The sequence below is a fragment of the Pongo pygmaeus genome, chromosome 1 (genome assembly GCF_028885625.2).
Source record: "Pongo pygmaeus isolate AG05252 chromosome 1, NHGRI_mPonPyg2-v2.0_pri, whole genome shotgun sequence".
Lineage (NCBI taxonomy): Eukaryota > Metazoa > Chordata > Mammalia > Primates > Hominidae > Pongo > Pongo pygmaeus.
The window spans coordinates 40,098,242-40,114,187 of record NC_072373.2 but is presented as its reverse complement, the minus strand read 5'-3'; the positions used below and the strand labels follow the sequence as shown (position 1 = coordinate 40,114,187).

Here is a 15,946-nt window from a genome sequence, read left to right as displayed (position 1 = left end):
GGGATAGAGTAGCAAGTGTATGGCCTAAACTTGATCTACTAAATTGGTCTTGAGTAGCACATGGGAAGATTCTTAAGTCTTCCTTCTGAACCTTGGCCAGTTTTGGAAACCACTAGATCAGATATCTAGGGCCTCCCCTAAATAAAGAAGGAAAGTTTTGTTCTCAGTGTTGTCTTTTTCTGCTGTCAGAGGCCACCACCTTTCTTCTCCTTACCCTCTATCCCCTTCCCGTCCACAGTCCATGCCTATCTTGTGCAGGAGTACACATGTGCAGGCACACACACACACACACACACACTTCTAGTGCCCATTTCTCTACTTGCCAGGATGTCTTCCGAAATCCTTCACTCTGGCCTGCTCTCCCAAGCTGTGCCCCAGACTGAGGGCCTTTCATGATCTCTTTCTGCAGGAACACTGAACTGACCCATTTTGTAACCACTTAGGACCCTGCTATCTGCTAATTAATAAAGTTATCTACAGTTACATATTGGCTGGTAAAAATCATTCCAGATAATTATAATGATAACTTACATGTAAGGATATGTGGTACCATAACTTAAAATGGCATTTTAAACGCTCTCATTTAGTATTTCTAGCAGAACTAAACTGTTGTGCAATACCAGCCACACTCAACAGGTGACATGTCATCATTGACCAAGGTTAGGCAGCAAACTTGCTACTCTATCTCCAGGGAATACATTTCCATTTTACCAGGGGTCGCCAACCTCCTTCTTAAGGCAGAGGAATGACTGCTGTTGAGTTCATCTTAAAGCAAGCCTTGACGGGATTAGGGTGGGGATACAGGGTAACTGGGCAGGAGGAAACTTTTAGCACTACAATATATGGGAGAAAATACAGTAGAGGGATTAAGAGCAGTATGTCTGGGCTTTTGAATGAAAAGGCTTGAGTTCAATACCCAGTGCTGCAATATATTAACTGTGTTGTCTTGGTCCAGTTGCTTAATCTCTTTGACTCCAGCTTCCTCAACTGAAAGTGGGGTTAATAGTAGTACCGACCTCATAAAATGGGTGTAAAGCTTAAATGAGATAATTCATTGAAAGCATTTAACAAAGTGTCTAGCACATATTAAACCTACCTTTTAATTGTTGTTATTAAACCACTTAAGCAACTGCCTTCCCTTTTGTGAGACTGGCCTTAGAGACAGCCAACAGAAAATGAAAATGGATGTGTTTGCATTAGTGGGAGGTGGGAAGATAAGGAAGAAGAATTGAGAGAGCAAAGGGAAGAAAAGACTGCAAAGCCCTCTGCTCACTTGGCCCTCTTCTGATTCCACCAGCACAGGTAGGCCGTTTTCTTGCCCTGCCAGAAGGAGTAGAAATTGAACTGTGATCTGGAGAGCTATCTGTTCTGATCATTAGTCAAACACTGGGAGCCAGTTAGACCTAATTGTCTTTGAAAAATCTGAAGACCAAACACTTTTTTTTGGAGGTCAGGCTGCATAACTGAGAAGGAGTCAGAGGTACCTGGGATGAAAATAAAGGCATAATAGGTTCATATAGTTGGTCTGAAAATTAGCTTTAGGGATCTCCTTACGTTTGCTTCTTAATGGTGTGAAACATAATAATGACTTTGGCCATAATGAAGATGAATTAAGGTTTTTTTTCCTGAAAAATAATGAAACTTTAGTAAACATCCCAGGTTTATCACTTAATTTATCCCTAGCTCATGGGGAAAGAGACCTCCCCCCAACCCAGCCCCCATTTTTAATATTCCAAGCTACTAGATTTCAATAACCCACTCTCCAGCAATGTGTGTCTCATTTCCCTGGACAGACCAAATAGGCAATAACAGCCTCTCGGTTAGAACACTAATGTTGTAATTTAGAACTTCTGTCAAGATGAAAGATCTTTGCTGGGATCCTCAGAGGGCCCACAGCAACACTTCAACCCAGGCCCGGATAATGAAGTTTTCATTATTAAATAAAGATATTTTAGGAATGTCATAAACCATAAATCCACTCTCTTCTATTGCCCTGCCACCTTATTGTGTTTATTTCTAGCAAAAGTCCATCCTCTCTCAATTGCCCCAACTCCTACAAGCTTGATGTTTCTTGCCTTTCAACCCCGTAATCCCACTGTGATGCACTTATGTTGCCATGGTGACAGAAGACTGTGTCTTCTTCCACATTGAGAACCAAAGGCTATAAAAAAGGAAGGTGTCTGCGTAGAAGAGGAGTGCCTGCTCCCTCTCCCTGTTGGCTTCCTCCTCCCCACCTTGTCCTGCCAATCATCTGAGAGACTGACTCCACACAGCTTTATCTCACCTCAAGGAAATGCTAACATACGCCATCAGGTCTGGCTGTACTTAAAAATTATGGCACAATCAGTTTTTAATGTGAATTTAGTGCTGGTTGGAAGCTTTAGACTCTGAGTCCTAGGAAAATGATTCATCTGTTTATTAATTTGCCAAATATTGGGGTGCAGTTTTCTCAAACCCCACCTGCCTTAACCTGGTTGTGCTCTTGCCCCTAAGATCACACACAGTCTTACTGAGGCTGCTCATGCCAGGCTCAGGAACCTGCCCCTTGTAGATCCAGCCCCATGCTGGATAGCAGAGGGGAAGAAGAATGGACACTCTTACTTTCCCAAGGCCCGGTGACACAACAGAGTCAGAGGGCAAAGAGCTCAGATGCATCTCAGCAGACTCCATAAATAAGAGAAGCAGGACATCTGAAATTAGGAATTCATTTAGCCACCCCCAACCCACTACTGAACCACACCTGACAAGCCAGCTCTCTTAAAGATTCAGGGGAAACTTTCCAGTCTATCCCAGTGTAGTGAAGGAACTCATTCATATCTGCATGTAACCAAATGTCTCTTTGCTGTGAATTAGGCTCATATTCAAAGGAGATGAAGATCTACTTATCAATATTATGTTCTCAGAAGGGGAGTGTTAATACTTAGGGAACTAGTTTGTACTTGTATTTTTGTTTATACTCATGATCCAAATGAAAGCAAAAAGAACTGTAAGATTAATCAAGGATGAATTTGTAGATATATCCGAGGACAAAAATGATGACTCCATATGGCTTCCAGCCATCTCTGTGTAGTTTCTTCCATCACAGTGATATTTGACATTGAACAGATTAAGCAATAATATATAGTTTTTAAAAATCACTTTTTCATCTCCATTGCTCAATGAGCTTCAGGAACAGTTGGTCCCAGCAAAAAACACTCTTTTCTGAAAAATCTGAGAATCCAAATTATGAATTATATGTATTTTATATATGTGTGTGTGTGTATGTATATATATATTTAAAAGTCCATCTAGAAGCACACATCAATCAGTTTGGGCTATTTATTGGAGGAGAGGACACAACAAGCCATAGAATGTTATCAGCACTTGAATTAATTCAAAATAAATTTCCCCTCCCAGCACTAAACAAATGACAAATTTTTTGTGTGATAACACACGCCAGCCTGCAATAGGTTGCTAAGATTCCACTAATTTAAAAAAATCTCATTTGAAGATAGTTAATGGTTTCTGCATTTCCACAAAGCGCTAGTCAGACTAGTCAGACTACATTCCCCTGAACTTCAGGGTCTGTGCTGATTACTACTCAATTAGTTTTGATTCAATTCACTGAAGAAAAATGTCCATTTCATTAGTGTGGAGAAATAACCATTGGACACAAAATATATTTCTCAGTATTGCTATGGCAACTGAGATGACACAGCTGAGCTCAGAATGTTAATGCCTTCCCTGGGACTATGTTTTTAAGTCAGCTTGCGGCCATTGAGCCTTGCTGGGTGGGGGTGGCTCCTGCCACATCACCATTGTGATTGGCAGGCAGAAGAACCCATGGCACCCCCAAGAAGGCTTGGTTCCTGCCACTCGCCTCCCCTGCCACTCCCCTGTGGGCTGGGCATATCAGCAACAGCACATATTGTCGTTTTGCAAGTCCCCAAGGCCCCTCTTTATGTAACATGCAGAAGTCCAGCTGGGCAGTGAAAAATGCAGTGTGTCATCTAGATGTGTTTTCCTACGTGTTGTCTGTTTTGTGAATGCATGCAACTGTCCGGGTGATGAACTGACTTTTGAGCTTGTCATTGCTGCATTCCAGCCAGCACAGCATTGACAGAGAGGTGAGCAGCAAGTGGTCCAGCAGTTCAGTAAATATGGCGGTCAACCTGAAACACTCTGCCCACTTGAGGAAGACTTGACTCTCATCTGCACCCCTGAAGACATGTAGGCAAAGGATGGAAAAGCAGATTCTAGATTACGAAGCAAATAAATGGATCTGTTTGTATGCAATGGGGAGCAGACATGCCAATACCAGTCTTCAGGAATAATAGATGTGGCCATTATTTAGATGTTAATTAGGGCATAACCAAATTAAACCATAACAAAATTTCATTTGGGAGACCAAATTTTCCAGGCTGAATGGATAATTGGCCATATTTTCCCTTAAGCTATGGTAGCATAATCTTAGGTTACCAATTAATAATTGATTGCTGTATACTGTGTTCAAGGCTCCATGCCTTAGGTTACAAAGATTAAGTACAAGGAGCCTACGCCCTCAAGGGACAGTTTAGTAGGAGATAGCATATGAACTATTAACGAAAGCTACTATGTATTGAGTACTGACTATGTGCCTGGAAGTGTACTAAGTAATTTATATGCAGTATTTTAATGTAATCCTCATATTAGTACTATGAGGAGGAGGTTAACTCCATTTTATAACCAAGTATACTGAGTCTTAAAAAAGGAACTTGGCTAGACAATTACTAGTTCAGTTAAGGCAAGTAACTGGCAGAGCTGGATTCAAACACAAGTCTCCCTGACTCCACAATCACTTCAAACCACCATGCACACTGCCTTTCATGTACACAGGAATAGAAAAAGCAGGCTGTAAATATTCAGGGCCCAGTGACTTACAAAAGTAAATACCTGATCTTTAAGGAAAGTAGCAAGTCTGATTGCATTTAATTAATTTAACTTCCCTTTTAAAATTCATCTTCAAAATAATGGGCAAAATCAGAGTGTCCCATTTCTTCCATTAAGCAGATGTTCTGCACATTGCCCTCCTGCTCCTTCTGCGACCACAGGGAGAGGAAGCACGGCTGCTGCAAGAGCCGCCAAAAGGCAGGGAGCAAGAGCTAATTCCACAAGAGCAAGCTCACAGTCGGTTATCTCAGTGTCAGAGTCCCAATCTACCCTCTTGGGATCCTATGTATCTGAGTTGCTCTATGTTTAATCATCGTCATGTCACCATCAAAAATATTTATTAAGCCGCTGCATACATATGGTTCTGGTCACCCCATTTGTTCTTGCTCCTTTGGCACATTATGTAATTTCACTCTATTTGTTTCCAGTGGTTTGACATAATTTTATATCATCTTTATACCTCTTCAGATACAGTGCTCAAAACACCCAGACCCAGACCTCTCTGAGTTCACAGAGTAGATTCTTACCCTTCTCTTTGCCTGACCACAGCAGGAGCAGTGGATCTTGATGACAGGGATCTTGGTTCAGGGCTGGCCCAAAGGTTGTCTCTTCCATGTGAAACAGAATTAACCAACGTAGTTGGGGGCTTGCAATCTAAAATTATGCCACAGATAAAACATGCAATGGGTACACACGCCACTCTATAGATAGGCTTTGTTGCTAGAATAACATTTGTGAAAATGTGTTCTAAGAAAACCTAATTTCTTAGAATGTTAAAGGATGTTATAGTCATGCAGTTCAGAACATGCTACTCCAAAACATGGCACCTTGGTATTTAAGAAAAGAGCAGAAGCAGGAAGGTCTCTATGACCTTTGTCATTCTCCCTTGAAGTGGGCCATAAAATAATTCTCTGACTTTTCTCTAGGGTAGGGCATAAGACCCTCATTCCAGAGGAGTCCTCCCTGTACCCAGAGAAAAGGAATGAAGACACAGGGACACAGAGAAAAACATGAACAAGGCCACGTGCAGTGGCTCAAACCTGTAATCTCAGTACTTTGGGAGGCCAAGGTGGGAGAATGACATGAGCTCAGGAGTTTAAGATCAGCCTAGGCAACATGGCAAGACTCCATCTTTACAAAAAAATTAAAAAGCTAACCAGGCATGGTGGCACATGCCTGTGATTACAGCTATTTGGGAGGCTGAGGCAGAAGGATCTCTGGAGCCCAGGAGGTCAAGGCTGCATTGAGCCATGTTTGAGCCACTGCACACCAGCCTGGGTAACAAAACAATACCCTGTCTCATTTGGATTTTTTTAAAAGAAAGAATCTGAACAAACAGGCCTTGCTAAGTTTCCTCCCAAATTATTACCATTAGTAATATTCCTTTGTCCTCCAATCATACTTCTGCACCACTGTGCATAAAAACACAATCTTTTCTGTTTCTTTGGGTCTTCATTTCCGAAGGCTGTCATGTTAGGTAAAACTTAAATATATTTGTATGCTTTTATCTTGTTAATCTGCCTTTTATTATAGTGGTCTCAGCCATGAACCTAAATGGGTAAGGTAAATAAATTACTTCTCCCCTACAATAGAAAAATAAAAGGGGAAGAGGAGGTTCTCCGGTCAATTATGTTTAGGAGATGCTGGGTTAAACAATGTTAATCAGGTTTGTTTGTTTGTTTTCTGCCAGGGTTCTCAGAGCTCTTAATATACTACCGTATTATATGACTCTCCAAGTGAAGAGAATGGAGGGAAGCATTATCTACAGATCCATTTTTATGCTGCTGGAGCACTGAGGCACCAGTGTTTTGCAAGTTCTGGAAAAAACAGAGCAGGGGTCAGTTTAGAAGCCTAACCTGTATACCTACATCAGGAAGCTCAGAAAATGGCTTAGACCACTGGGATATTTTGCATGAAGATTCCTAAGCTTCATGGGAGACTTGTTAAGGGCTTTGGGACTGATATTTGAGCCCAGGAAACAGGGCCACCAAATTAAGGCTTACAAATAAGACAAGGTTAAAAAAAAAATCTGGCCCCAAATCCCAGACAGAGTGGCCCAAATGGGCTGGAAACTAGCCACCGTGAGGTAGGAAAGAGCACAGGAGGTAGGAGTGAAGGAAGTAGGAAGAGGCTCAGACCTAACCTAGTACAACAATTTATAATTTTTAAAGAAATCCTCTGCATAGAATTGAATACTTTGAGAAATGTAAGACAGAAAATTCTGATTGAATTAATTTCAACAATAGGCACATTGATACACTCATCCAGTAAGAAGACTAGGGTTCAGATCTTTAGAATCTCTGTGATTCTCTTAGTTCACACCACACATTGTTTCTTGAATCCCACATCAGCCTCTTCCTTGAGTTTGCTCTTTCAGTTTGCTGGAGAAGATAACTTAGGAAGGATACAGTGAGCAAATTTTCTAAGTTCTTGAATGTCTACAAATATTCCTGTTTTACTCTCACAATTGATTAACAGTTGGCTAGGTCTAAATTGAAAATACAGGTTACAAATGTTCTTCCTCAAAATATTGAAGTCATTTCTCCATTGCCTGTTGACATCCAGTGATACTGCTGAGAAATTTAAAGCCAGCTTAATTCTTTTCACTTAAGTATAACTTGTTTTTTCTTGCATTGACTTTTAGGATCTTCTTTTTAATCTTAATCTTCTGCAGTTTTGACTTTCTAAATTGGGATTTATCATTGTTTTACCCTATTCAGACCTCATTGATCCCTTTCAATCTGCACATTGAATCTTTAGCCCTGGAGAATTTTTTCTAGTACATCTTTGATAGTTTTCTGTCCTCAATTTTCTGTACTGTCTCTTTCTGAAATCTTTTTTAGCGTTTGGAGCTTCCGGATCAATTCCTTATGTCATCTATACATTCTCTAGTTTTCTGTTTATCTCCCTAATTGTTCTAGATTCTAGAAAATTTCTTCAACTCATCTTCCTGTCATTCTACTGATTTTTTAAAAAATTAAATATTAACACTTACATTAGTTAGGGCAACACTCTCTGCTGCTGTAATAAATAAACCCCCAAATTTCCGTGGCTTATCATAGTAATCACTAACTTCATGCTAGCATAACTGTTTGAACACAGGTTCCCCTGTTTAGCAGGCAGCTCCTCCCCATCAGAAGAATCAGAGATCTGGAATCTTTCCACCTTCTGACTCTGCCGTCCTCCAAGGCCTCACATTCCCTTGCATTCAGCCAGAAGAGGGAGGAAGATGACGAAAATCTTATTCTCAACAGCCTTGACGTGCAAATGTCACATGTCTCTTCTGCTCACCTTCCAACTGGTGAAAATAGTCATTTGGTCCCTCTAGATGCAATAGGGAGGAGTAGGGTGCACTGTAAAATGTAGTTCCTGGTTAACAATTGCTTCCCCATAATAACTATATACTTGGGAAGGAGGAACACAAATTTTGTGTTCAATTGATGACCATTAGCAGTCTTTACTGTAGTAATCATATATTTTTTTATTTTTGTGAGCTCAGTCATGTTCTCTGAATGTTCCTTGCCTGGAGTATACTTACCTCTTTTGTTCTTAAGTGATTGCATCTTTTTCTGTTTTTTTTTTTTTCTTTTTTTGAGACAGAGTCTTTCTCGATCACCCAAGCTAGAGCACAGGAGTGCAGTGATGCTATCTCAGCTCGCTGCAACCTCTGCTTCCCTGGTTCAAGCAATTCTCATCCCTCAGCCTCCCAAGTAGCTGGAACCACAGGCACACACCACCATGCCCGGGTAATTTTTGTATTTTTGTTAGAGAAAGAGTTTTGGCATGTTTCCCCGGCAGGTCTCAAACTCCTGGCCTTAAGCAGTCTGCCCACCTCGGCCTCCCAAAGTGCTGAGATTACAGGAGTGGCACTTTTGTCTAAGATCGGCTATTCTTTGTTATTTTGGCCATTCTTTTTTAAAATTATTTTTATTTTGCAGTTTTGAAGCCAGTTTTATTTTGAATACTTGTTCCCAGTGATCTTGCCCACTCTCATTCATGCTGTTGTTTCCTTTAGTTCTGGAGAACCTTGTTTATGTATATTAAAGAATTGAGATGTAGGCTGATTATTCTGAGTAGATGGATTGAGTTCAACTACTGTGGGCTTGTAGGCCTAATACCCCCAGCAGACCTCTTTCTTGGCGGGAGACCTGATGTCTTTGTACAAGGGTGGGCTTATCCACTAGCAGTTTCACTCTAGGTTACGTAGAATCAGAATGGGAGAGTCAGCAGCCGCAGACCACAAGCTCCACAGGGACCAGGAAAAGAAAGACTACCCTGGGCCACCACTCCCAGTTAAGGAGCCTTGGTTACTCCAGGAAATTCATCTTTAGAGAAGAACATCTAGATGTTTTCCTAGGGAGTTTGCCGGTCATTCTGTGAACAGGACAGGACAGGAGAGGGTGGATGCAATCAGCAAAGCCTTCCACAGATGAATCATAGATTAACCTACCTCTTTGAAATTACTCTTTCCCCTTCTGCCCTCCTTACCAACACCAAGCTGCAAGTGTGTCCAAGTTTTAATCAGCATGCTAATCCTACCTGCACTGCAGCTTCACCCAGCAAATGCTCAAGCCTGGACCGCTTCCCCCACTGTTTCCTCTGTGAACATGCTTCCATTCATCCTGTCTGATGTGCTGTAACCTCTCAGCTGATGAACCTGCCCACCCCCATACATTTGCCACCAGGTATTCATTGTTTTGTATACTTTCCAACTATCATTTTGATGATGCTCGATGAGGGGGAAAGTCTCTATTTGCCAGCCTCTGCAAAATTAGAAAAATACTTGTAAATGTCTTTTGGAGAATATCACCAAGTTTTATGAGAAAGGAGGGCTATAAAAAATACAAAGCAGTGGCTAATAGCATTCTAAAAGGATATTGGTCAGCTTTGGGGGAAATTACCTTTCAGTTTACATGGACTGACTCCATACATTCATTTATTCATTCTTTTTTTGTAATAAATACTGAAAGTTTATTATTTACCACAGGCTATGCCAGGTAGCAGGGCAAGAACCGTGAACAAAAATGGCCTTCTAGTCCCATCCTCAAGGAATTTAGAATTTATGGGTAAAATTACCATTTGAAATTTGAATTTATTTGCACACTGTTAGAAGTTCAGGACACTAAGAAAGCACATTAAAAAAAAAAAAAAAAGCACAGAAACCAGACTTTGTATATCATGGAAGGACTACTGGAGGAAGTAATCTGAGAAATAAAATAGAATCAGCCACATTAAGGCATGGAGTGGGGTGGGACTGAGTGTTCCCAATAGAGGAAATAGTATGCTAGAGCCTCAGAAGTGGCTCCCACCTGCCCATACGAAAAGCTTCACACATGAATATTGACTGTGCTCGGAATGCCCTCCCATCTACCACTCCCAATCCACCAATTGTGGCAAAATTCTCAACTCAGGCACACACCCACTCTTTGAGGAACTAATGGAATGTTCCCCCACAGGTCTAGGCATTTTCTTCCATTTGTACCTTATATGTTCTATGGTTTTAGAAATGGGCACACTCTGTAAAAGTGTTGGGCTCCTCCTTGTATCTATCACCAATCTAAATTCCCTGAAGTCAGGAGTTGTGTTTTATTTACATTTATGTCTCCTGCGCTGGCATAAAGAGTGAATGCCAAGGGCTACGTAGAGAATTGATATATCTTGAATGTTGAATGAAGAATAAATGGAATGAATGAAGTGACAGAATTATGACAATATATTGCTTGCCCTCAGTTGTATACAAATTTAATGTGACTCAGAAAAAAAAAGTCATTATAATGAAAAAAGAGTTATAATGAATGATTTACATATTCATTTCTATAGGACCTTGGTACAAGCACCAATAAAAGATAAGGCTGTGGAGAACTCCCCTAAAACTGCTGCCACCTGTAATAATACAGCATGCCATCTTAGTGTTCACATTCTGAGATGAATTAGCAGGAATAAGGAAAGTCTTTATTAGGATACCTATCATAATACCAGCTTTACCTCTCCTGTTTTCCTTACCTCTGCAGGCTAAGTAGACATCTGAGAAGGGATAAATTCCCTCTGGATATGTGTAACTTCCCTGCCCATGACATAAATTTTCTTCGAATGGGACTACGGAGGCAGGGGAATGAGAGTTGAGGTTGATCTAATCAATTCAGCCTAAATTGCAGGTTCTTCTCACTATATATCAGCAAGTTTTATCAATGGATAAAAATAGGTATTGCTACAATGGGTATACAGGATGTTATGATGATGCACATCAGAAGGAGTTTTGGCATAAGCGAAGCAAGACAGAAGATCAACTGCAGGAGAGTAATGGGTAAGAGCCATAGCACATAATCAATCAGGCACCAAAAAAGATCACATATTTACAGCAAAGTGTAAGAACATTGTCGCATGGGTATTTAAGAAAACACAAGTATAGCCAGGACAAGAAGCAACTCAGCTCAAAAGTAACCCAGTGCTGAAGAACAACCAGGTGAATAGAGCTGGAACTACAGTGACTGAATAGACACTGGGAGACTCTGCTGTACTCTAGCAATCTTTGCTTTGCTCGCTTGTTTAGTGTTCAATTCTGTATCTTGAGCACAATAAAAAACTGAGAACAATGGCTAGTCTAATATTTGCACTTTTCTGCTAATATATTTGGGTAGATAAAATACATCTTTAGATTTCTAACTCTGTATTTAATCATCAACACTAAGTATTATTAAACTTCCATAATTGAAAATAATCTCTATTATTAGAGTGACCATGCATCCTACTTCGCTTGGAGTACTCCTAGTTTATATCTACTATCCTAGATCCAGCACAGTTTAACATTCATCCTAGAATTTTCATTTTTTAGCAAAGCCTGAAAATATACTAAGATGAGTTCGGTAATTCCCACTTTGTACGTCTAGCTTCTGCTAGGGTCTTGTCTAGTAGTACGGAGTGGACAGTGTCCTGATTAACACATGGTTTAATCTGACAGATGATAAGTGGTAGCTCAACTTATTTTTCCTTTCCCTTTCAAGACACATGGTGCCAACTCCTTCTTTTCAAGGACAGCATGCACTCCCTGATAAAAAACGAGGCTTGTAATAGGTGGCGAGGGACCGCTAACTCCCCTGATCTCAGGCAGCAATGGGAGAAGTATTCACTGTTGCTGCCCCTTCTGGCCACTTGGTGTATCAGCAGCTAGCTGTGCTGTGACCAGGACAATGCCCAAAGCCACAGCCTGTGAGTTGCAGGAAGTCATCAAGCCACCGCTCAGTAGGATAGTAGGAATTGTCAGAAATCATACTTTTGGAATATGTAAACTATGTACAGGCAATATAGAACTTACTGTCATAACACAGACCACAGAGAGAGTCGTTTGAACACTTTTTTTCAGGGGTGTGGTATTTATAGTATGTATGATCTAAATCTACAATTATGTATGTACTTTACTGTTTAGTAATGCTTTGTTTTATTTTGTCCTTTTCAAAGAAATAATCTCAAAAAGTGTAACATTTAATGAAATATTAAATATTGAATTTTAATGTCTTAAAAAAGTTGATGCTGAAGATGCAAATTGCACAAATTATTGGTGCACATTTACCATCTACCTGAAATCTACCAGAAGGCACACATATTCTGAAGAAGCATTAGCATTTAATTCAAAAGTTAGTGATTATTTTAAGAAGACTATTTCCAAAGATGTCAATTTAACAAGTATATACAGCTGCAGAAGTTTCATAATCAACTCCGAGAAGCATGACTTTTAATTTGGATCAATGTTCTAATGAAATTAAGAAACCTCTGGAGCAGAACTCTAGTTAAAATTGGTTGTACTAACCTGTTATTCATAAAGTGTGTCCCAACATGCTTAGGTATCAAAATAGAAGCAGTATTTAAAGCAGCTAAATTAGAAATCTTTGTGACAACATTCATGTTTAATTTTTTTTAAGTTTCAGTATGGCAGTGCATGTTTTCTCTTTTTACAACAAAGGACTGAATGTTTATGTCCCACTAAAAACTGTATGTTGAAATTTGAACCCCAAAGTGGTGGTATTAGAAGGTGGGACATTTGGAGGGTTATTAGGCTGTGATAGTAGAACCCTTATAAATTGGATTAGTTTCTTTATAAGGGATTCCAGAGAGAGAGATCTTTCACCTCTTCTGCCATGTGAGGACATAGCAAAAAAGTGGCCATTCATCTAGCAACCAGGATACAGCCCTCCACCGACACCAAATCTGCTGGCACTTTGATTTAGGACTTCTCAGCCTCCAGAACTGTGAGAAATAAATTTCCATAGTTTATAAGCTACCCAGTCTATGGCATTTTTTTTATGGCGGCCCCAACAGACTAAGACACCCATCATTAGATTTGTAAAATGTTTTCATTTTTAAAGAACTAATTTGTAGATCAACCTAAGTATCTTACAATGGTATTGAACCTTATTGTAAAACAGTCTTCCAAATTAAGGTTGAATTTTGTTTGAAAGAAATTGCAATTTTTTATTCAAAATGTTTGACACATGCACGAGTATGTTCATTGCAATACTATTCACAACAGCAAAGGCAAATCAACCTAAATGCCTGTCAATGGCAGATTGGATAAAGAAAATGTGGTACATATACACCATGGAATACTATGCAGCCATATAAAAGAACAGGATCATGTCTTTTATGGGAACATGGATGGAGTTAGAGGTCATTATCGTTAGCAAACTAATGCAGGAATGGAAAACCAAATACCGCATGTCCTCACTTCTAAGTGGGAGCTAAATGATGAGAACTCATGAACACAAAGAAGGGAACAACAGACACTGGGGCCTACTTGTGGGTAGAGGGAGGGAAGGGGGAGAGGAGAAGAAAAAATAACTATTGAGTACTAGGCTTAGTACCTGGGTGATGAAATAATCTGTACAACAAACCCCTATGACATGAGTTTACCTATATAACAAATCTGCACATGTACCCCTACACCTAAAATAAAAGTTAAAAAAAAATAAAGTAAAACCACTTTCATTAAAAAAAAATGTAAGGGAACACCAAATAATTTCAACTTTTGAAATGGATATCAAATTGTAACTATTGAAAGAAAAGGTTGACACCAGAAAAATGATGAAATTTAATCCCACAAAAGCAAAGGAAGAACTGAACAAACTAGATGATAGGAGATGAAAGGCATAAAACATTTAGTTTTGAAATTCTATAATTACATTTTGGAATATGTTGACCTCTGGGAAGAATCTTGTGATGGGGCTCCCTTTTTTACTATTGGATGATCTTATATTCTGTACTGGAATAGAACTATGTTGAGGTAGCCTTCAAATGTGCAGATAATTCGTTGACAAGTTTTGTTTTATAAAATTATTTTTTGAAGAAATGGATGCAAAAGGATAGTACATGTGAACACATTTGATATAAAATATTCATATATTTAAATACTTTTAAATGGTTTCAAGAATATCTTCCAATCAGCAGATATACTCTGAGCTTACCACTTACCCCAATACCTGAGGAATTTTCTCAATTAGAAATAGTATTGTCTATAAATAAAAGTCAGTTGAAGTTATCAACAATTCTAAATTTATTAACCATAAAATGTAGCTTTGAGGGAGATTGCAGTCAACTTTATAAAAAAATTTGAATAATAAGCCATATTAAAAAGTCTTCTTTAGAAAAATACTTACAGTATTAGAGATTGATAAAATCAATAAATGAAATTTGCACTCATTCATGTATGTAAAGATATACCAAAAATAATGATTGACCTATGTTATTTTCTGTGTTCACAGAACCAATATAAATAAATTTTATCTGACTTTAAGTATATGATACTTGTTCCTTGTATTTTTTTAAAACATTCACCTTTTTTGGAAGTAATTGTTGAATAGAACTAATTCATATATTCTCCCATATCATAAACCCATTCGTAAGTTAATAAATGCATATTTCAAAAGTTATATAGTCTATATTATTTTAGTACTCCCTTCCACTCTATCAACTTTACACTTACCTCATAGGCAAGTCTTGTTTCTCATGGACAAAGTGGTAGACAATTTCTCTCTCAATGTAACAAGGAGAGCCTGTATCTCAGATCTCCTGCTCCCAGTGGCTGTATTGTCTGAAAAAGTCGTGATTTAGGGACTTCCCAGAAAATGGAACAGACGCTAGCTGGAGCCTCATCCTAGATTTTAACATTAACTCATGGAAACATATAAACTCCAAGCTAGAACAAAACTAAAGAAAGAATGCAATTTAGACCTGTCCTACAACTGCAACTTCCACTCTTAGATCAGTATAGTGCATCAGAAAAATCAGCCTCAACTCTTTTTCCAAACAGTAGATCTTGGAAACTAGAGGGGGAGCAGTTTCTCAATCAAGGCATCACAATAGCAAATGTAATTTTATGGACACACTAGGCCTTCACTGCAGGAGTAAGTGCCCACTTTATAAAATATATATTCTGTAACCATGCAGATTTTTGCAAAAATAAATGTACTTTTAAATAAAGTCATTCACAGAATATAGATATGTTAAGTATCTCTCAATGTGTTCTCTCAATCAAACATATTGGTTATAAAAATTGGAATTCATCAGCATATTACACATTTATGAGAATCTGCCTTCTCTACAGAGGGCAAAGGCACAGGACAGATGGCAGGTGTGGGACTGGCTCAAGCTGGGAGAAAGTCTTGATTGGGAACTTTAAACCAATACCGAAAATGATACATTTAAAATTTCTATTACACACAGAAATAATGGCTTTTTAAACATGTTTATAAAACTTAACAGTCAGTGTAAAAATTATGGAATTAGCATTTCCAAGTCCTTTTATTTGGTATCTTAAACAGCGGGATTGTTTTATTAAGCAGAGAACTGATTTTAGACATACTGTTTTCAGATTTTTCTCTTTATTGGAGCATATCATATTTGTCAATTTTTAAGAGGACTGCCCTATCTGAAAATATGTACCCTTCTGAATCTGGACTTGATTGCATGTTAATAAACCACCAGAAACGATAAACATTTTCAAGAGGTAGTAGAGGATATGAAAGTAGATTTTCTACTTTTTGAATAA

General features: G+C 38.9%; 1 long non-coding RNA gene across 1 annotated transcript; it reads left to right on the top strand.

The window, feature by feature from the left end:
• The first annotated feature begins 2,169 nt into the window (after positions 1 to 2,169).
• LOC129013801 (uncharacterized) lies at positions 2,170 to 5,267 on the top strand. The gene is made up of 3 exons (XR_008494080.1): positions 2,170 to 2,313; positions 4,085 to 4,209; positions 5,029 to 5,267. It is a non-coding gene; the product is annotated as an uncharacterized LOC129013801 (long non-coding RNA).
• Positions 5,268 to 15,946: the final 10,679 nt, after the last annotated feature.